The sequence below is a fragment of the Rhinoderma darwinii genome, chromosome 4, assembly GCF_050947455.1.
Source record: "Rhinoderma darwinii isolate aRhiDar2 chromosome 4, aRhiDar2.hap1, whole genome shotgun sequence".
NCBI classification, from domain to species: domain Eukaryota; kingdom Metazoa; phylum Chordata; class Amphibia; order Anura; family Rhinodermatidae; genus Rhinoderma; species Rhinoderma darwinii.
This window is the reverse complement of record NC_134690.1, coordinates 87,857,071-87,882,010: the sequence shown is the minus strand read 5'-3', so window position 1 is coordinate 87,882,010 and position 24,940 is coordinate 87,857,071. Positions and strand designations below refer to the sequence as shown.

The following is a 24,940-nucleotide window of genomic DNA, read 5'->3' as shown; positions in this document are numbered from 1 at the left end:
TGGGCACTCTGCTGACAGTATGGTTTATTGTGGGCACTCTGCTGACAGTATGGTTTATTGTGGGCACTCTGCTGACAGTATGGTTTATTGTGGGCACTCTGCTGACAGTATGGTTTATTGGAGGCACTCTGCTGACAGTATGGTTTATTGGAGGCACTCTGCTGACAGTATGGTTTATTGTGGGCACTCTGCTGACAGTATGGTTTATTGTGGGCACTCTGCTGACAGTATGGTTTATTGTGGGCACTCTGCTGACAGTATGGTTTATTGTGGGCACTCTGCTGACAGTATGGTTTATTGTGGGCACTCTGCTGACAGTATGGTTTATTGGAGGCACTCTGCTGACAGTATGGTTTATTGTGGGCACTCTGCTGACAGTATGGTTTATTGTGGGCACTCTGCTGACAGTATGGTTTATTGTGGGCACTCTGCTGACAGTATGGTTTATTGTGGGCACTCTGCTGACAGTATGGTTTATTGTGGGCACTCTGCTGACAGTATGGTTTATTGTGGGCACTCTGCTGACAGTATGGTTTATTGGAGGCACTCTGCTGACAGTATGGTTTATTGGAGGCACTCTGCTGACAGTATGGTTTATTGTGGGCACTCTGCTGACAGTATGGTTTATTGTGGGCACTCTGCTGACAGTATGGTTTATTGTGGGCACTCTGCTGACAGTATGGTTTATTGTGGGCACTCTGCTGACAGTATGGTTTATTGTGGGCACTCTGCTGACAGTATGGTTTATTGTGGGCACTCTGCTGACAGTATGGTTTATTGGAGGCACTCTCCTTGCGGTATTGTTTATTGTGGGCACATTTTATGTGGTGCACTTTACTTGCAGTATTGTTTCTGGGGCCTGTTGGCTGGCGCTTTTGTGTGTGTACTCTAAGGGTATGTTCACACGTAGTCAACCAAAACGTCTGAAAATCCAGAGCTGTTTTCAAGGGAAAACAGACCCTGCTTTTCAGACGTTTTTTACCAACTCGCATTTTTACCAACTCATTTTTTTACCAACTCGTTTTTGGAGCTGTTTTCATTGGAGTCTATGAGAAAACAGCTCCAAAAACGTCTGAAAGAAGTGTCCTGCACTTCTTTTGACGAGGCTGTATTTTTACGAGTCGTCGTTTGACAGCTGTCAAACGCCGACGCGTAAATAACAGGTCGTCTGCACAGTACGTCGGCAAACCCATTCAAATGAATGGGCAGATGTTTGCCGACGTATTGTAGCCATATTTTCAGACGTAAAACGAGGCATAATACGCCTCGTATACGTCTGAAATTTGGCCGTGTGAACATACCCTAATGGTTTACGGCCAGTCTCCTGCTGAGTAAATGCTTGCTGTGAAACACTGGATATAATTTCAGTACACACATGCTTGCATCAGCCAGCGTCCACTACCTCAGCTGCCTCATAGTCTCTGGTGTTACATTGCACTGCCCTGTACAACATGCTGACAGGTCACGTTAAACGAAGAATAATACTACTCTACAGTCATAGTCTTTCCTGACAACATGTCTTAATAGAATTACCAATTATATTACGAAGAAAAAACCGTTTCTGACATAAGGTGTGGAGTTCATTCCCTTCACACTCCCATACTAGGAAATGATGTGAACGGGCGGTTATGCCCACATACATCATGTCCGCCGCGGCGCTGTTGGCGGTCACGTGATTGGTAGGCCCGGCTGGTGACGAGCTGTACGTGGAGTGTCCCGTCTAGCTGCAGAACACGGAACTCGCTGGTGGAATCGCTGGCCGGGCACGCTGCTCTGTCACTGTTGAGGCGAGGCGTGGAGTCGTCAGGTGACGGTGCGTGGCGTCAGCCATCTTGTGTTGTTGGGCTTGTGGATTCGCTTCGGGTGAGAAACTGAGTGAGGTACAGTTCTGTTAATAGAGGACGGGCGGCGGGCTCGGAGCGCCGGGGATTAGTCCTAGTAGGGGGTGGATATCAGGTGGATACACGGAGGGCGGCGGAGTCCCGGAAACGTCTATAGAGATGGCAAAAGTGTGGACACATGTGCTGCCTTCACTGCTGCTGGTCACTACTCGGGATGAAACATATGTCCAGGTCACCTGTGCGTGTAACCTAAGTACATACTATATAGAGACACTCACACTCATACTCTCCCTCACACTCTCTCTCGGCAGTTCTTTGTATATATATATCACTGTGACATGATGCAGAAGTTTGTTTCCATTTTGCTCTATAGCCACAGTTTTTGCCTTTTCACAAGTTTTCTCATGTGTTCAGATTTAAAGCTTCTGGGGTTTACTTTATTATTCACCTCTTCTTTCCTTTGTAACTTTCTGTAGCTTTGTCAGTTTTATAGAAGTCGTGCCACTATGTAATGTACAGTAATCCCCAGCCAATACAGTTTCCACCACATGTAAACAGTGCGGGTGACCTCGTGTACCCCTTGAAATTCTTGCCACCCTCTGCACCTACTGACAACCTCTGCACGCATTGCATGCTGGGAGTTCAGGCTCCCAAAAACATCTTACTCTGCAAAGGAATTGTAGAATTTTTGGGTGAATGACCTTTGTGGCTGCCCCTATTTCTCGGTCTTCCTGGGTATTTTATTTAAAAGTCCCATAAATGACTCACGGCAGCGGCGGGGAATGTAATATCCTCTTCACTGTCATTTTTGGTGGCAATTCTATATAGAAGCCTATGGCAAAACAGTGTATAAAAGTCCAAGCAGCCCCTTCTCTGGCCGAACACTCCTTGTATTACATGGGCAGCCGTTCATTTGAATGGTCGACATCTGATACATCTCCGATGCTGCAGTGAAATGTATGGACAGTCACAATTTCCATAACAGCTGATCACTAGGGATTTCTGAAGCCGGACCCCGGCCTTCAACTGATCGGCTGTAAATTAAAAAGGGGTTGTCGTGATGAGAGTGACTGGGAATACTTATGTTCAGAAATAGACCGGACTAACTGCATTCGCCTCTTATGCCCTGTTCACATCCATGTTTGGCACTCTGTTCTGCTCAGTCAGCGGAGCAGAACAACGGAAACGCCAGAAGCGCAGGTTCTGTTGAACCACGGCGACAATCGATGTCCAATGGAACCCATTGACTTTAGTCCGTCTCCGTCTGGATTGACCAGAAACAAGAGCGCAGCATTTCTGGTATTTTTAGTGAAATTTGCAATGGCGCCCCCAGTTCATGTGTGAGTTAGGCTGAGTTCACACGTCACGGATTTGACGCAGCTTTTCAGCGCAGATTTTAATACAAAAGGATGAGATCTGCGACAAATACGCAACGTGTGAACTCGGCAGTCCTTTACATGGCCCATGTTTCGCCATGTAAGAGGACCCTTAGAGCTCTGTTCTTATAGGCTGGAGTATGTGTACTATTTATTGCCTGCCTATCTAGGTGATGTCAGGGGGTGAAGAGAAGTATCCTCTCTTGGAAGCCGCCTGTACAGTGCACCTCAAGGTGGGTACGATTGTATCTAATCGTCTTAATACTCGGCCTTCACTCTAGACTGAAACGAGCAAATATATACTTGTAGCAAACAATCAGTACGGGGCAGGATTTGTGCTACTGGTATATTTATCTGGATACAATTGTAGCAGTGAGGAGTATCAGGACTTTACAGGCTTCTAGCCTCTTTAAATAAAAATGTTCACTGGCAGCAAGCCGAGATTTTGAAAATTATGAGAAATTGGAAGTGTATATATGGGTGTGTGTGTGATATATATGCGCGCACACACACGGAAATTTATTAAGACTGGCATTTCATACGGCAATCTTGATAAGAAGAAAGTTGGAGTAAAATGTGCAGAATTTATTAAGACGTGCGCACCTCTTGTCGACCCTGGCTCCAAAAAGTGAGCTGGCGTAGATTTGCGCCATAATTGACACCAGTAAAATACAGTGAATTTGTTGTTCCTCGAGTGGCCCTGCGTTAAGCTCGTCTACTTTTTGTTCTGTGAGCAGCACAAACACAAAATTCTCTATATTTACCGCAAATTGCGGCTTTTGTGCCATTTGCAGCTTTTTTTTTATGGCAACGTTTCGACCCGTGGCAAGTGGAGGGTCTTTCTCAAGCCCTAGCCTTGACCAATAAAAGAACATATTGATTGAAACTTGGGAGACGTGTGCTGCTGTTCAACCATGCATATCCTGTGGATATGTCATAAATGTCTCTCATGGGAAAACTCTTAAAGGGGTTTTCCAGCTTCTGACATCTGATGACCTATCCACCGGCTAGGTCATTAGTACATGATCTGCTCTGGTGCCTCCGTGCACTGGACATACAAGCCGGAAGCAGTTAGCTCCAGCCACGGAATAACGGCCGAGCTGCAGTACTGTGTACAGTAATGCAATGTACGGAGCCAATTGCTTCAGGGGCTCCGTTCATAGCATTATGTGCCAGAACATCCGATGCCCGCAGGCCACTGGAGCGGCTTATCGGTGCGGGGTCCGAGAGTCGGACCCGCACCGATGACATACTGATGACCTATACGGTGGATAGGTCATCAGTTGTCAGAAGGTGGACAACCCCTTTTATTTCTATGGGGAAAAAAACGCAGCAATTCAGTCCACTTTCCGCAGTGATAATTGACATGGTGCAGAAATAAAATTACACACCGCAGGTAAATTTCTGGACGGAATTTTTCCACAGTGTGTAGATGACATTTGATAAATCGCACCCACTTTGCTGCTACTGTATTAGGCTGCGTATTTACCATCTAAAATTCCGGATGGAAAATACGCAGCAATTCCGTTTCGTGTTGACAAGGCCTTGGGGGTCAATGCACACGTATTTGCGTGCGGCAAAACAGCAACATAATACAGTACCAGCATAGACCATGAGATTCCAGGAAATCTCATGTACACGCTGCAGTACTTTCCCGTACCTAAATTGATCTGCGGTGTGGATTTTAAAATCTGCAGCATGTCAAGTTATCTTGCGTTTCCGCTTGCGAATTCTATCTGCCTAGTGCAGGGGAAAATTGTACCAAAACATGCAGCATGAAAATGCTACGATTTACGCATCAAAATTTAAAAACTGCACCGAAAGACGCATAAAAAAACAAGGTGTTTTTTTTCCTGCGTCTTTCTTGCGGTTTTGCGGCGTATTTTCCACCGTAAAATACGCAACGTGTGCATGTAGCCTTAGGGTATGTTCACACTGAGTTTTTTGCAGGCAGATTTTGATCCGTGCCTGCCTGCACGCCATTTGCCGCGTTTTTGGCTCGTGCCCATTGAGTGCCACAGGCAAAAACGTTGCGAAATACGCTTTCGCTGCCTCCCATTGATGTCAGAGGCATAAACGCCCGAAGATAGGGCATGTCACTTTTTCCCACAAGCGTTTTTACCGCTCGTGGGAAAAAAACACGTCCGCCTCCCATTGAAATCAATAGGTTTTTTTGGGCGCGTTTTCCGACTTTGTTTCCACGTCAAAAAACGTGTAAGAAAAACTCAGTGTGAACTGGCCCTTACTGTGCATAGGAAGAAAAGTGTCAGTCAGCTGCTGCATGGCGGGTGGAGAATGAATATACTTGGACTGAAGCCTTGCATCGCTGGCCGTATAAGATCTAAATACTCAAACTACAGAACATCGCTAAGTAATAGCCCGCTGAAATCAGCTTGTCTTTCACACTGGGAAGTATAAGGGTCTGTTCCCCCACACAGGATACGCTGTGGAATTTCCACATCGGAAAATCTGCCCGGGAATCTAAAAAAAAATGCAGATAAATCAGCAGCAAATAGCGTGTTTTTGTTGCGCGTACTGTGGTGTTACCTGCACATTTAGTGTTACACATTGATTCTAGCAAAGTACTGTATATGTGCACTTGCAGATTTCCAGCGGTTTTTACTGTGTTTCCGCTCAGTAAAGATTGTAAAAGGCGCAACAAAACTCGTCTATTGCAGGATTTTTGCTTCCTATTGAAGCAAACACGCGCCGTCTCCACACAGAACCCGCAGCATAAATTGACGTGCTGCTGAACTGGAAATCGCACCGCAGAACACTTTATTCATGACAATTTCTCGTTTTTTCCGCAGCTTGGGCCTGAGATTTGCTAAATCTTATTCACTTTGCTGCTACCGTGAATGCTGTCGAATTTCCACACAGAATTTAGTTGTGGAAATTCCGCTGCTTTTTCGCTACGTGGGAACCCGGCCTAAGTATGTGACAGATTTTCCCTAGATAGGTTAGTGCTGGTTGTTTTGTTCATGTCTTGTGCAGCCATTAGTAAAAAATTAAAGGAACCCGGATAACCCCTTTAATCTATAACATACAGCAGTCCAATAGTAATTTATATATCTTTTTTTTTTCTGTTAGCGGTACTGTTATTTCATTAAAGGGGATGTCCAATTTCAGCAAATTAATGTTAATTTTTTAGTCTAATTAAAAGTTATAAAATTTTCCAATATACGGTCTGTATTAATTTCCACATCTCTGCTTGCTGTCATTCAGTATGAACATTCATTGTTTACCTACAATATATAGAATTTTGTCCCTGGTGACGGACAGACGGGTCCTGGGAACGTTAGAAGACACGGCTCTGATATACGCTGCGTGTGCCTGTATCATTAGGAAGACAAAGAACTTTATGTATCAAAACTGTCTTGGGCAAAGTATCCTTGTTGCCCATAGCGCCTGAGTTTAGCTTTTTCCGAGCTGTTAACAGATGAAGCAGGGGCCCTAACTTGTTGCTATGGTTGATTGTAGTACATGAAGGGATTGATGCAGCATTTCCTCAAACGTGTTTAGTTTTTTTTTGTGATGCAATTTAAAAAAATAAACTAAAACCGTGTTGTTTTGCTGCAATTTCGTGCAAGATAAGTGTCCACCTACTGATCATCTTGATTCTTCATTTGGATCCTCAAGACTCCTGCTTGTAGATTTTCCATTGGCAATAAGGACTTCTCCTATTCATGTTCAGGGAAGGCAGAGACTCCTAGCATCATAAATGTCTATGATGCCAGGATTCCCGTTCACCTGTACCGTGGTCGGGCCGGGAAATCCACCCAACACTCGGATGGTTTTTCACAGCCCGATCTCAGTCGTGTGCAAGTGGTCTTAGGGCTCATTCAGGCGAGCGTGATACTCGTCCGTGTGCTGTCCGTTGAAATAACTGACAGCACACTGACCCATTCATTTCAATGGGGCTGTTCAGACATACGTGAATTTTCATGCAGCGAGTGTCCGTTGCGTGAAACTCACTTCATGTCCTGTATTGGTGCGTTTTTTGCGCACCTTGTCACCTTTTGAAGTCTATGGGTGCGTGAAAAACATGGACAGCACACGGACGACATCCATGTGCTGTCCGTGTTTTCACGCATCCGTTAAACAGAAATGCAGAGAAATAAAAAAAATAAAAGTACTTGCATGGATGTGAAAAATGCATGCCACACGCAAAGCACACTCCTGCCATACGCAACACACACTGATGGCACACGGGTATGAACTGCTGGAAATACGCTGCATTTATTACAGGTGCAAATCGGACATGCTTGTGTAGCCTTAGGCTGGCCATACACCCAAGATAGTTATGGCCTCCATACACACTAGATTGTCTGCCAGAATCACTGATCTTAACTTGCGTGAGAGCCTCCTCATAGTAGATGTTGGGGGAAATGTGAATAGACATTGGATTTTAGTTTACTTGGATTGGTTAGCCAGGAGCCAAGCCACTGTCAGATGCTTTTTGTCTCCCTCACCCCGTTGTCGAATGTGTATGTTTATGGGGAGGTTGGTGGAGATGGCGATCTCGCACGATCAGCTATACTAAAGGTCCTATTACACGGGTCAATTATCGGGCAAACAAGCGTTCACAGAACGTTCGTTCCCGATCGTTGCCCTGTTTACACAGGGCAACGATCAGCCGATGAATGAGCAGACGCTTGTTTATCATCTGATTGTGTTTTATACATCCGAAAATAATATCGTTGTCATCGGCACATCTCCCTGTGTAAACGGAGATGTGCTGCCTACAGGATAGAAATGTATAGGGATGAGTGATCGGAGTAACGAGCGCTCGTCCCCATACATAGCTCCTTGGGAATGGAGAAAAAGAGCTGTGTTGTTGATCGGCACTCGTTTACACTGCCCACGTCGGACTATGTTAGAAGACCCTTAACCCCTTAATGACCAGCCTATTTTAGACGTTAATGACCAAGCCATTTTTTACATTTTTTCATCGTCTCATTCAAAGAGCTATACACTTTTTTTATTTTTGCGTCGACATAGCTGTATAAGGTCTTGTTTTTTGCGGGACAAGTTGTAATTTTTAATAGCACCATTTTGGGGTATATAGAATTTATTGATTAACTTTTTTATAATTTTTTTTTTGGGGGGAATAGAAAAAAACCAGCAATTTCGCCACACTTTTTTGCGTCCTAAATTTACTCCGTTTACCGTGTGGTATAAATAACACAATAACTTTATTCAGCGGGTTGTTGCGATTGCAACGATACCAAATTTGTATAGTTTTTGTATGTTTTACTACTTTTACACAGTGAAAACACTTTTTTTTCGAATTTATTTGTTTTTGTGTCTCCATATTTGAAGGGCCATAACGTTTTTATTTTTTCGTGGATGCAATTGTAGGAGGGCTTTTTTTTTTGCGGTATGACTTGTAGTTTTTATCGGTACCATTTTGGTGTAGATGCGACTTTTTGATCACTTTTTATCACATTTTTTTTAAGGCTGGATTCAACGTTTTTTTATTTTATTTTTTTACGACGTTCACCTTGCGGGTTAAATGATGTGATAAGTTTATAGTTGGGGTCGTTACGGACGCGGCGAAACCACATATGTGTAACTTTTTTATTTTATTTGTTAATAATAAAGCAGTTTGTAAGGGGGAAAAGTGGTTTTTTTTTTTAGGTTTTTTTCACTTTTTTTTTTTCTCACTTTTTATGAAACTTTTTTGTTCACTTTTTTACTAGTCCCATTAGGGGACTTCACTATGCGATCCTCCGATTGCATTTATAATACACTGCAATACTTCTGTATTGCAGTGTATTATGCCTGTCCATGTAAAATGGACAGGCATCTGATAGGTCATAATAATTACCCAGTGTAAAACCCCCTTACCCTAAGGCTTTATTCAGACGAACGTGAATTACGTCCGTGCAACGCGCGTGATTTGCACGCGCGTTGCACGGACCTATATTAGTCTATGGGGCCGTGCAGACATGTCCGTGATTTTTACTCAGCGTGAGTCCGCTGAAAAAAAGTCACGACATGTCCGTTCTTTGGGCGTTTTTCGCGCATCACGCACCCATTGAAGTCAATGGGTGCGTGAAAACCACGCATGTCGCACGGAAGCACTTCCGTGGGACAAGCGTGATTCATGCAACAGCTGCCAAAAGGATGAATGAAAACTGAAAACCACCACGTGCTTTTCTGTTTACAAGCATTCAAATGGAGTGTCATAATGATGGCGGCTGCGCGAAAACCACGCAGCCGCGCATCATATGCTGATGCCACACGGAGCTGTTAAGTGGCTTTTGCGCACGCAAAACGCCACGTTTTTGCGTGTGCAAAAACGCCACGCTTGTGTGAATGAGGCCTAACTGTGATGGAGCCAGTTAAGTTCACACGAAGCACAAATACTTCAGATTTTCCGCAACGGATTTTGTTGCAGAAAATCTGCAGCACAATACAGTAGCAGCAGAGTGGATGAGATTTGAACATAAATGACAAGCGGAAAAAACGATTGCAGGTTTTCCACCATTGAATTCAATGGGGATGTAAAACCCATAACAAATAGATGTTGCGATTTTTTTGCAGCAGGAAAACCGATTCCACCGCAAAAATTCAGCTCAGAAAAAAAAAAATAAGTCTCCTTACCCAGAATTCTGTGCTTCTTCGTCCAGGCCGGCCTCCTGGGATGACGTTTCATCCCACGTGAGCGCTGCAGCCAATCACAGGCTGCAGCAGTCACATGGGCTGACTTCATCCCAGGAGGCCAGGCTGCAGAACGTCACAGGCTAAGTATCCGCTTTTTTTTCTTCTGTTTTCTACAGCGGCCATTCCGGACGAAAAACCACCACAATTTGGTGTGCTTTTTTGGCCAGAAATCCCCTGCGACCACCAGGGCGGATACGCTCTGTATCTTTATGCAGTGTATCCGCCCGATGTGAACTTACCCTAAATATTGGTTTACACGGGCACATTTCTGGTTATAACGAGTGGCCATCGACAACATAAGTTGATCGTCGCTGGTTTACAGGCCCTTATACACGGGCCAATGCTTACTGTATGTGGACGGACAATCATTAATACATTCATTCAGTCCCCATCATTGTCGTAGCACATCCCGTTTACTTGGTGAGATGTGCTGTTGACAATGATGATTTTATAGCCTGCATGTGATCAGCCAACAAAGGAGTGTAAAATTTGCCTTTAGATGACAGTGGCCAAACACTGAGTAAACCAAGATGTACGGCATCACATGTTACCACACTGTACCATACATTAGGAATTAGTCAACTTCAAACCAACTCCCAATTTTGCTACATAAACACAAAACGTGGGCGGTGGAACAATTGTAGATAACAGGTTTATTTGCTGGGATCATCAATTACAAAAGGGAGGCAACTTTTTTTATTGTGATAAATCCAACATTCCTGAGCAAGTACTCTTATCAATCCTCCAGGAGTAACGGCCCTTTTATATGGGTCAATAATCGGCCAAACGCTCGTTCATCTGCTGATCGTAACATTTTAGCTGCCTAAAATATCATCGTTGTCAGCAGCACAACTCCCTGTGTAAACAAGGAGACGCGCTGCTGACATGATAATAATGTATGGGGACGAGTCATCGGAGTAACGAGTGCTCGTCCCCAAACATAGCTCTTTGTGAAAGGCGCAAACGAGCACCGATCAACGAGCTGTCTCGATCGCGTTCGTTTACATGGCCCAGGACGGGCCGTGTAAGAGGACTTTAACCCGTTAGTGACCGGCCCATAGTGTTTCTACGTCGGTCACTAACGGGCCTTATTCCGATGCCAGAGGCAGCTGAGGGCTGGGGGCGTCCCTTCTCCACCGGGTGAGATCGATATAAGTATCTCACCCGTTTAACCCCTCAGATGCGGTGCACAATAGCGTGCACCGCATCTGAGTGGTTTTGGAGAGAGGGAAGGAGCTCCCTCTCATCCAATTGACACCCTAAGATCGCCGAGTGTCTGTGTCTCCGATGGCAGCCGGGGGCCTAAGCGTATTCTCGCGAGATTACGATGTAACCTGTCATTTAAAACGAGATTACGTTTGCCTTGCTGTAATCTCACAGAAAAGATTCAGAAGTGTCAGGATTCTGAATACACATCACGTCCTGGCTGGAGGGAATGTATATTCATAGTCAGAACACTGCAGTAATGTTATAGTATGTTTATGGGGCTGAACATAGCGATATAGCTATATCGCTATGTGCTGTATAAATAAACGGGGAGAAGTGTATGACGCTGATTGGTCAACGCCCCCTCTGTACAACGCCCACTTGGTCTAAAGTAAAAACATGCCCACTTGGGCATTAAGAAACTAATTAGCATAAAGCTAAAAATCGCTCACAAAGTGGTAAAAAAATAGTTTTTCTAAATAAAAAACACTCCTGTTACCTATATTACAGCGCCGATCTCCTTATGTAGGAAATAGGGCACTTATAATGTGGTGACAGTCTCTTTAAACTGGAAAACTGGATTGTTGAAATAAGCACATGGAGAAATCTCGCAAATTTCCGTTAAGTTCAAATCTAGCGGTATTATTATAGTAATGTAATGTAGTATAATAGTAGTTCAAATAACTAATTTATTAACAATAGTTTTGTATTGTATCTAATTTGAAAGTATTGCGGCCTGTCAACTTCAGACTTTTTCTATATGTGGCCCACTTACCCGGCCGCGTTTGAGACCCCTGGTCTAGATTATCCTACAAATGCTGTTAGTCTATGGGAGGCATAATTAATCTGCTCAGCTCTTTAGCTCTTGAAATAAGAATCTAGACAATCTAGACCTTGTAATAGTTTTTATCCTTATTCATGCTTGTACTTGTGACTTCATTAAAATGCTCCAAAGCCGTGTCATACATAGCGATTCAGTACATTGATCAATGAAAAGGTTAGATTCCATAGAAAACAATATTGTACTGCACGCCCCTGCATAAAAATAATAAAATGTGTCTGAACACCAGTAAAATGTTGAAAGGTTTGGAAGCGTGGTTTACCAAACCCCAGCGTTCTTTCCATTTTGTGCGGAGCTCCACAGAGAAGTCTTTTTGGTACAGCTCCAGTCTCTTTATCTCTATTTGCTGTATCGCAGAATACAATCTATTGTGTGCTGTAAGATGCCATTTCTGAGAAGAGGGGTCCTTCAACTTTCCTTCAAGGGGAAGAATTTTATTTATTTTTTTATAAGCTCTTGTGAACGAGGCTCTAGTAAGTCCTGAAAAATGTCTTCCCTCTGATCATGACTTTTTCTCATATCTCCGGCTCTAAGAACATCAACAACATTTACATATGTGATACTAGCAGCTCTTTTTATAAGGTTCAAAACGTGACCAGTCACTGATGTGATGCACCAAACAATCTTTGGTTGTAAAGTGCCATGCAAAGTTTGAGGGTTATGTGTACTGAAACAGATCCCGCTGATGTTTAGTTTGCATAATTTTAAATGGCACCTTCGCCTGAGACACAATAGTTGTGTAGAATTTTTTTTTATACAATTTGCAGCTCATGCACACGACTGAGTTGTTTTCTTCAGTGGCCTATTTGTTTATTTTGCGGATAGCATACGGAATCCTTAATTTCTAAGGGGCCATGCAGGCATCAATTTTTTCTGCGGATCTGTTTGTCTGTTTTGCGTATCATAGAACAGGTCCTATTTTTGTCCGTGTTTGTTGTCCATTTCACCCATTCTAGTGTATGGATCCACAAAAAAAAAGAATTGATAGGGTAGGCACTATGATCTGTGTTTTGTAGTACGCAACACAAAAAATGTGTGTATGATGCCTTACAGATCTAAAGATCTTTTACCACCGGTGGAAACATTCATATGTATACGCCAAAAAAAGTAAAACCAATCAAACGTTTAGGACAGAGGTCAACCACCTTCGGCGCTCAATCTGTTGTGAAACTACAATTCCCAGCATGCCCTGATAGCCTATGGCTGGAATAATTAGCTAGGAGTTGTAGTTTCATAACAGCTGGAGTCCGGAAGGTTGCTGACCTCTTGTCTACGAAAAGTCAGAAGACCTGTATTTAACCCCTGGACGCACCAGTACGTCCTGTATTGTAGTGCTTAAAGGCACGGGAACGTACCAGTGCGTCCTGGCTAAAAACTGTCACATTGTCAAACGACAGGCTGACAGAGCTGTGCCACCAACTGTTTATGACAGTTGATCGGCACAGTAAGACGGCAGGGGACCAATCACAGCGGTCCCCGGCCGGCTATCGCTGTGATTGGTCAGTCACAGCAGACTGACCAATCACAGCTCCATGTGTATCGGGTATCAGCTGTCCGACGCCCCGCTGTAATGACCAGGACCGGAGCTAGGCTCCGATCTGGCCGATTAACTCTTTAGATGCAGCGATCAAAGTGCCTTCTAGCCTGTCAGCAACCATAATGTTTGCCATGGGCGCGGGTGTCAGCTGTTTGTCACAGCTGACATCCTGCTGTAAAGGCCAGGACCGGAGCTAAGCTCCGATCCGGCCGATTAACCCCTTAAATGGAGCGATTGCTGCATCTAGGTGGGAAGCTCGCACCCTATGGTTGCTAATATCAACCATCGGCACCTGCTATGGCAACCGTAGCCTAACAATGGCTTCCTAGTACGGAAGTCTATTAGGCCCCGCCGGGAGGCTAAGCCTAATAGGCTTGCTGTCCGCGAATAGCTGACAGTTCTAATACACTATGTAGGTAGTGCAGTGTATTAGAATAGCAAGCATGGCTTCAAGTCCCTTAGTGGGACAAAAAAAACTTTAAAACATGTTATTAAAAATGGTGTAAAAAAGTGAAAAAAATAAGTTTCACGTTAAAAAAAAAACAACAAAACTAGAACAGCCTTTTTTCCCATAATAAGTCTATTATAGGAAAAAACGGAAAACATAAAAAAAAGTACACATTTGGTATCACCGCATCTGTAATGACCCGAACTATAAAAATATCACGCTATTTTACCCGCACGGTGAACACCGTAAAAAAAGAAAAATAAACAATTCCGGAATCGCTGTTTTTTTTTTTTTTTTAGTCACTACCCCTCCCAAAACCAAATAAAAAAAAGTGATTTAAAGTCACATGTACCCCAATATTATACCATTACAAACTACAGCAGTCCCGCAAAAAAAATAAGCCCTCCCACAGCTTTTGAAATCAGAAGTGAAAAAAAAATAACATGTACTCCAAAATGGCACCAATGAAAACTACAGATTGCCCCGCAACAAATAAGCCCTCACACAGCTCCGGTGGAGAAAAAATAAAGAAAGTCTGGCTCTCAGAATATGGCGATGTAAAATGTGCAGAGTATCCAAAAGTGGATAAGATTGGGCAACATTTTATCAGTGCGACACCGGCCACATATCTGCAGATTATTATTTATTTACCGCATTATTATACCCTCTTATTATACCCTGATGTACTCCGCCCAGCTGAGATACTGAAATACCAGCAAAATCCCAAACAAAACTACTACCAAGCAAAATCTGCGCTCCAAAACCAAAATGGTGCTCCCTCCCTTCTGAGCCCTGCAGCGTACCGAAACAGCAGTTTACGTCCACATATATGGCATCGCCATACCCGGGAGAACCCGCTTAACAGTTTGAGGTATTTGTCTTCAGTGGCACGAACTGGGTAAAACATATTGTGCACTAAAATGGCATATACCAGTGGAAATTTGCAATTTTCACTTTGCACCATCCACTGAGCGTTCATTTGTAATAAAAAACCCAAAAACCTTTGTGCTCAAAATGCTCACTACACCCCTTAACAAATGCATTGAGATGTGCAGTTTCAAAAATGGGGGTCACTATTGGGGGGTTTGCTTTACTATTTGACCACAGAGCCCTGCCATTGTGGGCCAATGCTGCGAAAATCACCACAATAGGCCCTGTCATATGTCCAGGCAAATGGTAAATGGCTTGAGGGCTGTAGTTTACAAAAGGGGGTCACTTCTCAGGGTTTTCCACTCTACTCTGGTACCTCAAGGAGCTCTGCAAATGCGACATTGCACCTGTACGCCAGTCCAGCAAAATCTGTTTTCTAAAAGCCAAATGGCGCTCCTTCCATTTTGAGCTTTGCCATGTGCCCAAACAGCAGTTTAGGGCCACACATGGGGTATTGCCGTACTCAGGAGAAAAAACATCACACAATTTGTTACCCAATTTCTCCCATTACCCCTTGTGAAAAAGAAAATTGTGCGCAAAACTACATATTTTTTGGGAAAAAATAATTTTTCATTTTCACTGCCTCATTCTAATACGATCTATGAAACACCTGTGGGATCAAAATGCTCACTACACCCCTAGATGAATGCCCTGAGGGGTATAGTTTCCGAAATGGAGTCACTTCTCAGGGGTTTTTACTGTACTGGTACCTCAGGGGCTTTACAAATGCGACATGGCGCCCAAAAAACAATCAACCTAAATCTACTTGCCAAGTAGCACTCCTGCCATGCTGAGCCCTGCCGTGTGTCCAAACAGCAGTTTGACTACTTATGGGGTATTGCCGTACTCGGGAGAAATTGCTTTACCATTGTTGGGGTGTTTCAACGTTTTAGTGGAAAGAATGTAGATTTTCATTTTCACTGCCTAATTCCAATAAATTCAGCAAAAAAAACAGTGTGGTCAAAATGCTCACTATACCGCTAGATAAATTCCATGAGGGGTGTAGTTTCCCAAATGGGGTCACTTTTGCGGGGTTTGCACTAATTTTGCCCCTCAGTAGCTTTGCAAATGTGACATGGCGCCGCAAACCGTTCCAGCAAAACTTGAGCTCCAAAAGTCAAACGGCGCTCCATCCATTCTAAGCGCTTCCGTGTGTCCAAACAGCAGTTTATTACCACATATGGGGTATTGCTGTGCTCAGAAGCATTTTCTTTACAAATGTTGGGGTGCTTTTTTCTCCTTTTATCTATTGTAAAAATGAAAAAATATGAGCTAAAACGACATTTTATTAGAAACAAATGTGGATTTTTAATTTCACGGCAGAATTCCCATAAATTCTTCAAAAACCGTGTGGGGTCAAAATGCTAACTATACCCCTAGAAATATTCCTCGAGGGGTGTAGTTTCCAAAATGGGATCACTTTTTGGGCGTTTTCATTGTTTTGTCCCCTCAGGGGCTCTGCAAATGTGACATGGCCTCCGCAAACCATTGCTGCGAAATTTGAGCTCCAAAAGCCAAATTACACTCTTTCCCTTCTCAGCCCTGCCGTGTGTCCAAACAGCCGTTTATTACCACATGTCGGGTACTATTTTACTCGGGAGAAATTGCTTTACAAATTTAGTCCCTTTAGTCCCTGTGGAAATGTGAAAAAATTACCTAAACCTACATTTTCTTTGAAAGAATGTAGATTTTCATTTTCACGGCCTACTTCCAATAATTTTTGCAAAAAACCTGCAGCGTCAAAATGCTCACTATACCCCTTGATATTTCCTCAAGGGGTGCAGTTTCCAAAATGGGGCCACTTGTGGGGGGTGGGGGGGGGGGGTTTCCACTGTTTTGGTCCCTCAGGGGCTTTGCAAATGCGACGTGGCTTCCGAAAACCATTCCTGCTAAATTTGATCTCCAAAAGCCAAATGGCCCTCTTTCCCTTCTAAGCCCTGCCGTGTGTCCAAACAGCTGTTTATGACCACATGTGGGGTATTGTTTTACTCGGGAGAAATTGCTCTACAAATGTTGTGGTGCTTTTTCTACTTTTTCTACTTTAGTCCTTTTGGAAATTAAAAAATTAACTAAACCCACATTTTATTTCAAAGAATCTAGATTTTCATTTTCATGGCCTACTTCCAAAAATGTCTGCAAAAACCTGTCCGGTCAAAATGCTTACTATACTCCTAAATAAATTCCTCGAGGGGTGTAGTTTCCCAAATGGGGTCACTTTTGGGAGGTTTCCACTGTTTTGGTACCACAAGACCTCTTCAAAGCGGACATGGTGCCTAAAATATATTCTAATAGAAAGGAGTGTCCAAAATCCTCTAGGTGCTCCTTTACTTCTGGGGCTTGTGTTTCAGTCCATAAGCACACTAGAGCCACATGTGGGATATTTCCTAAAACTGCAGAACCTAGGGAATAAATATTGAGTTGCGTTTCTCTGGTAAAACTTTGTGTTACAAAAAAAATGGATTAAAAATGAATTTCTGCAACAAGAAGAAATGAAATTTGTAAATTTCACCTCTAGTTTGGTTTAATTCCTGTGAAACGTCTAAAGGGTTAAACGTTCTAAATGCTGTTTTGAATACTTTGAGGGGTGGAGTTTTTAAAATGGGGTGACTTTTTGGAGGTTTCTAATATATAAGGTACTAAAAGCCACTTCACAACTGAACTGGCCCCTGTAAAAATAGCCTTTTGAAATTTTCTTGAAAATGTGAGAAATTGCTGCTAAAGTTCTAAGCCTTGTGACGTCCTAGAAAAATAAAAGAATGTTCAAAAAACAATGCCAATCTAAAGTAGACATATGGGGGATGTTAATTAGTGACTATTTTGTGTGGTATAACTGCCTGTCTTACAAGCAGATACATTTAAATTGAGAAAAATTCAAATATTTGCAATTTTTCGCAAAATTTTGGTGTTTTTCACATATAAATACTAAATGTATCGCGCAGATTTTGGCAGTAACATAAAGTCCAATGTGTCACGAGAAAACAATCTCAATCGCTTGTATAGGTGAAAGCATTCCGAAGTTATTACCATATAAATTGAAACATGTCAGATTTGAAAAATGAGGCTCTGTCTGGAAGGTCAAAAGTGGCTAAAGAGGGAAGGGGTTAAGATAGTAGTTTATTTTTTTGCCTGCACAGGGGAATAATAATAATAGGGCTAGAAAGACTATGGCTTTTTTGTAATTAAATTGATAAATCTCCCCCATTGTTCACATATGGAAAATTGTCCCAATTCTAAAAGCAGATTTCTGCCATAACATAAAAAAAGTCTACAATATAAATGCCATCTGTCAAGCACCATGATGTCGCTTTCCTGACAAACAAGGGGCAGCGGCTTTCAAGTTGATCTAATCCTAGGGCTACCTGCCAGTAATTAATCCTGTACTAATCCCGCAATTTCCCTGCGATTCTCACAACGCAGCCTTAGTATTTTCTTAAGTTGGCGGGCACTCTTGCGGCAGGTTGTCTGTTACCTGGTGTCTCATGGGGAAAGATTAAGGTTAGGTCACGGTGATCCCCTGATTTCACTATGATTCACATGTGACCAAATGTTGCAGTGTATCCCTAGCATGGATTCACACACATTATTTACCCACGTCTTCAATGGCTTTTTCCCCCCACCCTGTATTTTTTGGTTTTTGTTTTTTTTGGCCAAAAATGCTGCGGCTGTTACTTTAAAGTCTAATAAAATCTGAATATCTACATACGAATAATTTTGTTGTGTAGTATTTTTATTCAACAGCATGCTCTTGGTATGGCGTTTTTTTCCCCTGGTATTTTTGTCCTTAGTCTTCTCTATAGAACTTCCGAAACAACTGAAAAACACCTGTACAAGAAGTTACAAAATAATAAATTCTAGTGGAAAACTTGTTCACATGGCGTGAATTCGACGCTTTTTATGCGACGAAATATGCATCAATAACGCATGCTTTTAAAGTGTAGCTAAACTTTTGACAAACTTCTGACATGTCATAGTGACATGTCAGAAGTTTGGATTGGTGGGGGTCTGAGTACTGAGACCCCCACACTTTACTAGAATGAAGCACTCGTGTGTGCGTTCAGCCGCTTCGTGTCTGTTCGGCTTTTTGCAGAAATCCGATGTATCGGAGTACAGGCTCATAGACTTTCTATTGAGTCAGTACACGGATACATTTATTTCCGGAAAAAGCCGAACAGACACGAAGCGGCTGAGCACTCACACGAGCGCTTCAGCTGCTTCGTTCTAGCGATTGGTGGGGGTCTCAGTGCTCGGACCCCAACCAATCCAAACTTCTGACATGTCACTATGACATGTCAGAAGTTTGGAAAACATTTAGCTACACTTTAAGGGGGAGTTCACACTGAGTTTTTTTATGCGGATACCGCGCCGTGACACGTGCCAAAAAACGGGCGAAAATGCCTCCCTTTGATTTCAATGGGAGGCGGAGGCGTTTTTCCCGTGAGCAGAAAAACCGGCTCACGGGAAAAAGGGACATGCCCTATCTTCGGGTGTTTATGCCTCTGACCTCCCATTGACATCAATGGGAGGCAGAGAAAGCATATTTCGCTGCGTTTTAAGCCCGCGGCGCTCAATGGCCGCGGGCGCAAAACGCAGCGAAAATTGGAATGCAGGCAGAGGAAAATCTGCCTCAAAATTCAAAACGTAATTTTGAGGCAGATTTTCCTCCTGCAAAAAACAGTGTGATCCCAGCCTAAGGCCCTGTTCACACTGAGTTTTTTGACGCGGAAACCGCACCGCAAAACTCCTCAAAAACTGCCCGAAAATGCCTCCAATTGATTTCAATGGGAGTTGGACGAGTTTTTTTACCGCGAGTAAAAAAAAATGCGTCACGGTAAAAAGAAGCGTCATGATCCATCTTGATAGACAAAATAGACGAGGAGACAGCACTTCCAAAATATGTCAGCTTTTTAATCACCCGTGCGACGTTTGAGAAAAGTCCTGCTGGACTGAAACGTCGCACGGGTGATTAAAAAGCTGACATATTTTGGAAGTGCTGTCTCCTCGTCTATTTTGTCTATCTGATATTGGGGACCACGGATCCGGTCCTATTGAGGCGTGCACCCACTTGTGGTCCAGTGCTGTGGTAATTTTCTGCTTTGGATATGATCCATCTTGAGGCGGTTTCCGCCTCCAAAACCCCATTTCAATCAGTCAGAAAGAGGAAGAAAAACGCCTCGACGAGTGTTTTGACGAGTTTTTGTCAAACCACTGTTCAAAAACCGTCTGGAGCAGTTTTTGCAGGAGAAATTTTCCTCCTGCAAAAAACTCAGTGTGAACACAGCCTTATTAGCTTCCCAATGACCTCAATGGGAAAGCACATTGTAGTGCATACGATGCCTTTTTTCCACGCGCGTTTAAAATAAAAACGCATCGTGTAAAAAAAGAAGCATCAGGTCAATTCTTTGGGCATAAATGCGCCTATATCCCATGGTCAATGGGAGTCCGTAAAAACTCGACAAACGCTTCAAATGCCTGTACAAAAACATTGTTGTTTTTTTTAGCGCCGTGTGAACAAGGCCGAGAGCATCTTAAAACTCTTACCGCGTGTGAGGAGGCCTAAGGCCTTATTTACACAAGCGTTGCGCACCTTGGCCGTGAAAAACTACAGTCTTCCACGGCCGAGGTGCATCCGTGCTCGGCGCTGCGGGACGCGATGTCTTGCATCCCCCATAGATGAGTCTATGGATTGATACGTGAAAAGATAGGACATGTCCTATTTTCCCACGGACCCTTCACACGGTCTGTTGAAACAACGGCTGTGTGAACGGCCACATTGAATTACAAAAGTCCGTGGGACGGCCGCTGTTTCGACAGCCGTCCCACGGTCGTTTAACATGCTCGTGTGAATTAGGCTTTGGGCCTTATTCACACTTACGTGTGTGTTTTGCGCGTGCAAAAAAACGCTGCGTTTTTTTGCGCGTTGCAGTTCCGTGTGTCAAACCGGTTTGCTGCGTGATTTTCACGCATATGCCAGCCTTATGACACGTGGTTTTGATGTTTAGAAAAAGAAATGAAGGAAGTGCTTTTATTTTTTCCTTCATTTCTTTATCTACTGTTGCGTGAATCACGCGTGACACACGGAAGTGCTTCCGTGTGCCGTGCACTATTTTCACGCACCCATTGACTTCAATGGGTGCGTGATGCGCGAAAAACGGCCAAGTATAGGACATGTCATGAGTTTTACGCAGTGGACATACACTGCGTGAAAATCACGGACTGTCTGATCGGCCCCATAGCCTAAAATAGGTCCGTGCGACGAGCGTGATTTTCACGTGCATATCACGGACGTTAAACACGTTCGCGTGAATAACGCCTTATGGTGAGAATACACTAAGCAGCAGTGGAAACCATGTGGTGGCGGATGGTGGCACGATTTCAGTTTATTGTGTGGTCATGCGCCAACGCATGGGGGCGTGGTCTCGGCCGTGTGCAGCTGCCGCTCCTGTGTGTTCTCACCCTAAGTCTTGGTTCCCACAGTGCATATTCTGCATGTATTCTTTTAAGCCACATACAGGAACGTAACCTAAAGAGAAGAAATATGTAAAGGAAGGCTTAGGCTGGGTTCACACGAGCATGTTCGGTCCGTAAAGGACGAAACGTATATAACTATGATGCTAGGGGCCCGGCTCCCTGCAGTGTGTTCGGTCCGGGACTTGCGGCCTAAATACGTTCCGTCCTTTACGGACCGAACATGCTCGTGTGAATCCAGCCTTATAGTTCTGCTCTTGTGGATCTAATTCTCGTTTTGGCTTAAAAAATGCATGCAAAATCTTCAGCTAATCTGCAATGTGTGAACATACCCTAAGCGTGTCTGGTGTTCTTCAGTACCATTCACCATATTCCTCAGCAGGCTGTGATCCATGCATTACACAAGTATTTTTAACACTGCCCTCTGCCTTTGCCATTAGTGGGCTTTGTATTCAAGGCGAACTCCAATGACTGTCATTCGTGTCTCACAACAGAAGCTTGAAAGTGACGATGTAAGAGTGGATGTCTGGTTGCCTAGACCACCGAACAACAAGCCTCTCCTGCAAGGCAACGGGACTGCCCGCTCTCCCAGTGCCAATTTTACACTTCTGGCGTGAGATGTGGCCGGCATCATTTTTGGGGTTTTATTTTGAAACCTTTAAGTAAAAATATCTAAATCATTGCTGCAGAGTACGTCAAAAAAACTTTTTGGTAATATTTTAGACGTGTAAAGAGCTGAGCACAGGTCAGTTTGTCAGTAGTCTGGGGAAGTCACAAAGGCACTCTAACCACGCTTTCACCTCCCAAACCACTATATAGGGAAGGATGAACGTTTTTTTTAAACTTACCTATGTTACGCAAGTCAGCCCATTGTGAACCATGAAAAAGTGTTTTTATTCCACCGTATGCATATGAGCACTGAAGTGTCCTGCATTCTATGTGGTTTCTGCTGAGCATGAAGGACACTTCCTGGATTGCAGGACTCTTCAGCTCACATTTGCACATGGCGCGCGGAGGAATAAAAACACTTCGATGGTTCTGATGGGCTGACTTGTGCAACACAGATATGTTCAAAATAACATCATGCTTCCCTATATAGCGGTTTGGGAGGTGGAAATGTGATGACAGACTCCCTTCAATTTAGAGGTTTTAAATGGCTTTAGGAAGGAGGTGGGGAGGATTTTCATTTTTGAAGAAATCTTAGAGAAGGGAGCAGAATGAACTTTCCAAACATTTATCCTAAAAAACGCAAGTAAGAACTGGTTGAAAATTGCTAGTTGTCTTTAAGTTTTGACTGCTCAGAAATGTCAATGACTGTGGGTGATGTAAGGTATGATACAGCTGTAATTCTAGAACTGGATAGATCGGAGATTTGGCCCAATCAAATGGAAAGATTGCCCTTACGTAAATTGCACAAACACCAATTCCTTAATGTGCGGTCTTTAATTATCCCCCCCCCCCCAATGGGTAAATACCCAATGTTTTCTAGTCAGGGCTGTGTGGTGAAAGAGGAGCCGTAGCCAGGGGAGGTATATACACGACTTCCCCTGTAAATCTACATTTTAATGCAAATAATGCGTTATGTTGTCTGTCAGTCGTCAGGGCTCGTATTTACAGGACCGACCTTTTGCACAAGTAATTGAGAAATACCAATCTCTTCTTAAAGGGAATGTGTCGCAAATTAAACCTTTTTTTTTTAAGTGTTGTTACTTATTTCTATTATATTTTTTTGCTGTATTTTTTTTTTTTTTTCCGTATGGTGGAAAGTATTAAAAATTAAATAATCATTTGACATGTTTTCCAATGTTGGCCACCAGGGGGAGCACTTCCCAGAATTACAGCAAGGTGAATAAGGCAAAGCAACCTGACTCACAGCTGCTGTAAATGTGGGAGGGAATCTCACCCCCCCTCTCACAAGCCAGGTGAAGGTGTCTTCAAATTGCTAAGCAGTGTCAGTCAGCCATTTTGGGTGTGTTCTAGGACACACCAAAAGGCTAAGTGTATGTTCACACGCTTCCTAAACAAAGGGAAAACCGCTCCTGATTTTCAGCCATTTTTTAATCAAACTCGCGTTTTTTAACGGCCGTTTTTGGAGCTTTTTTCTATAAAGTCAATGAAAAACGGCTCCAAAAACGTCCCAAGAAGTGATGTGCACTTCATTTTGGTCGGGCGTCTTTTTACGTGCTGTTTTTGCAAAACTACCACTTAAAAAACGCCCTGTCGGAACAGAACGCCGTATTTCCCATTGAAACCAATGGGCAGATGCTTGTAGGCGTTCTGCTTCCGATTTTTCAGCTGAAAACATTGTGTGTGAACATACCCCTAGGGTATGTGCACACGCTAACTGCATTTACGTCTGAAATGACGGAGCTGTTTTCAGGAGAAAACAGCTCCGTCATTTCAGATGTAATTGCTCGTACTCGCGTTTTGCGAGGCGTCAATTACGGCCGTAATTTGGAGCGGTTCTTCATTGAATTCAATGAAAAACGGCTCAAATTACATCCCAAGAAGTGTCCTGCATATAATGTATATAAGTGTCCTGCACTTCTTTGCCGAGGCTGTTATTTTACGCGCCGTCTTTTGACAGCGACGCGTAAAATGACAGGTCGTCGGCACAGTACGTCGGCAAACCCATTCAAATGAATGGGCAGATGTTTGCCGACGTATTGGAGCCGTCTTTTAAGGCGTAAATCGAGGTGTAACATGGCGCCGCACCTGTCCTCAGGTCGTGTGTGGTATTACAACTTTGTACTATTCACTTCAATGGAGGGGCCGTTCGGGGGGGGGGCCGTCGGGGGTCACGAGAGCGGGGGTCTGTGAGAGAGATATTGGGACATGCAGAGACGCACATCTTACCTGCAGTGCAGCTGGTCTTCAAGATGGCGCCTGCTCTCTCCCTGCAAACAGCTGCTCTGCTCTGCGCAGGACAGAGCCATAGTGCAAAGTCAATGGGACGGGTCCCGTTCATTGACTTCTATGGACTGTAGCTGCCGTATTCCATGTCTGTATGTGTCGTTAATCTTGCTAGGTTGTGTGCGCATTGTAGTTAACTATGACCATAAACCTGTTGTATTGTTTGCTGCACGGACATTGCAGGGGGCAGCTGGTGATCTCCTAACATTACTTAAAGGGTTTGCTCTCTCCTGAAAACTAGCTGGTAGCGGTTGTTTCTCAGGTGTGTTCCCATGCAATCGGAGCGGTAACCTGAATGCTCTGTTCCAGGGAAGAAGCAGCGTTACATCCCATCTCAATAACGCTGGGTTCTTTTTGCATGGCCTCTCCACTAGGGCTAGGCAATTGATCGAAAAATAATCTAAATTCGACGCAATTAATGTACGTCATCTTGTGAATTTCCGTTTTGTCAATTACTTTCTCCCGGTTTAAACCGTATCTGCATCTTCAGGACGCAAATATGTCTGAATCCAATGGTAAAGTAGGGTCTCTGCTCTACCATTCACTATGTATTTCTGGACGCGAGGCAGTGACGTCATCGTGCCTGTCTGCGCTGAGCTGCACCGACCAGAGGAGCAGAGGGATCTCCTCCACTTGTCATTGGAACGGGGTTAGATGAGTATGTATATTATTTTTATCAGGCACTAATTGGGGGCATCTGTGGGGGCATTATAC

At 43.6% G+C, this 24,940-nt stretch overlaps 1 protein-coding gene across 4 annotated transcripts in view; it reads left to right on the top strand.

Annotated features, from left to right (window-relative positions):
- The first annotated feature begins 1,720 nt into the window (after nt 1-1,720).
- Nucleotides 1,721-24,940, top strand: part of GIGYF2 (GRB10 interacting GYF protein 2) — a 169,083-nt gene continuing 145,863 nt past the window's right edge. For 2 of the 4 annotated variants that reach the window (XM_075861327.1, XM_075861324.1), the window contains exon 1: nt 1,741-1,880. The gene's annotated coding sequence lies outside the window, so the exon portion shown is untranslated. Of the gene's footprint in view, nt 1,881-24,940 lie in introns of all 4 variants that reach the window. The other 2 variants (XM_075861326.1, XM_075861325.1) reach the window with 2 other exon arrangements.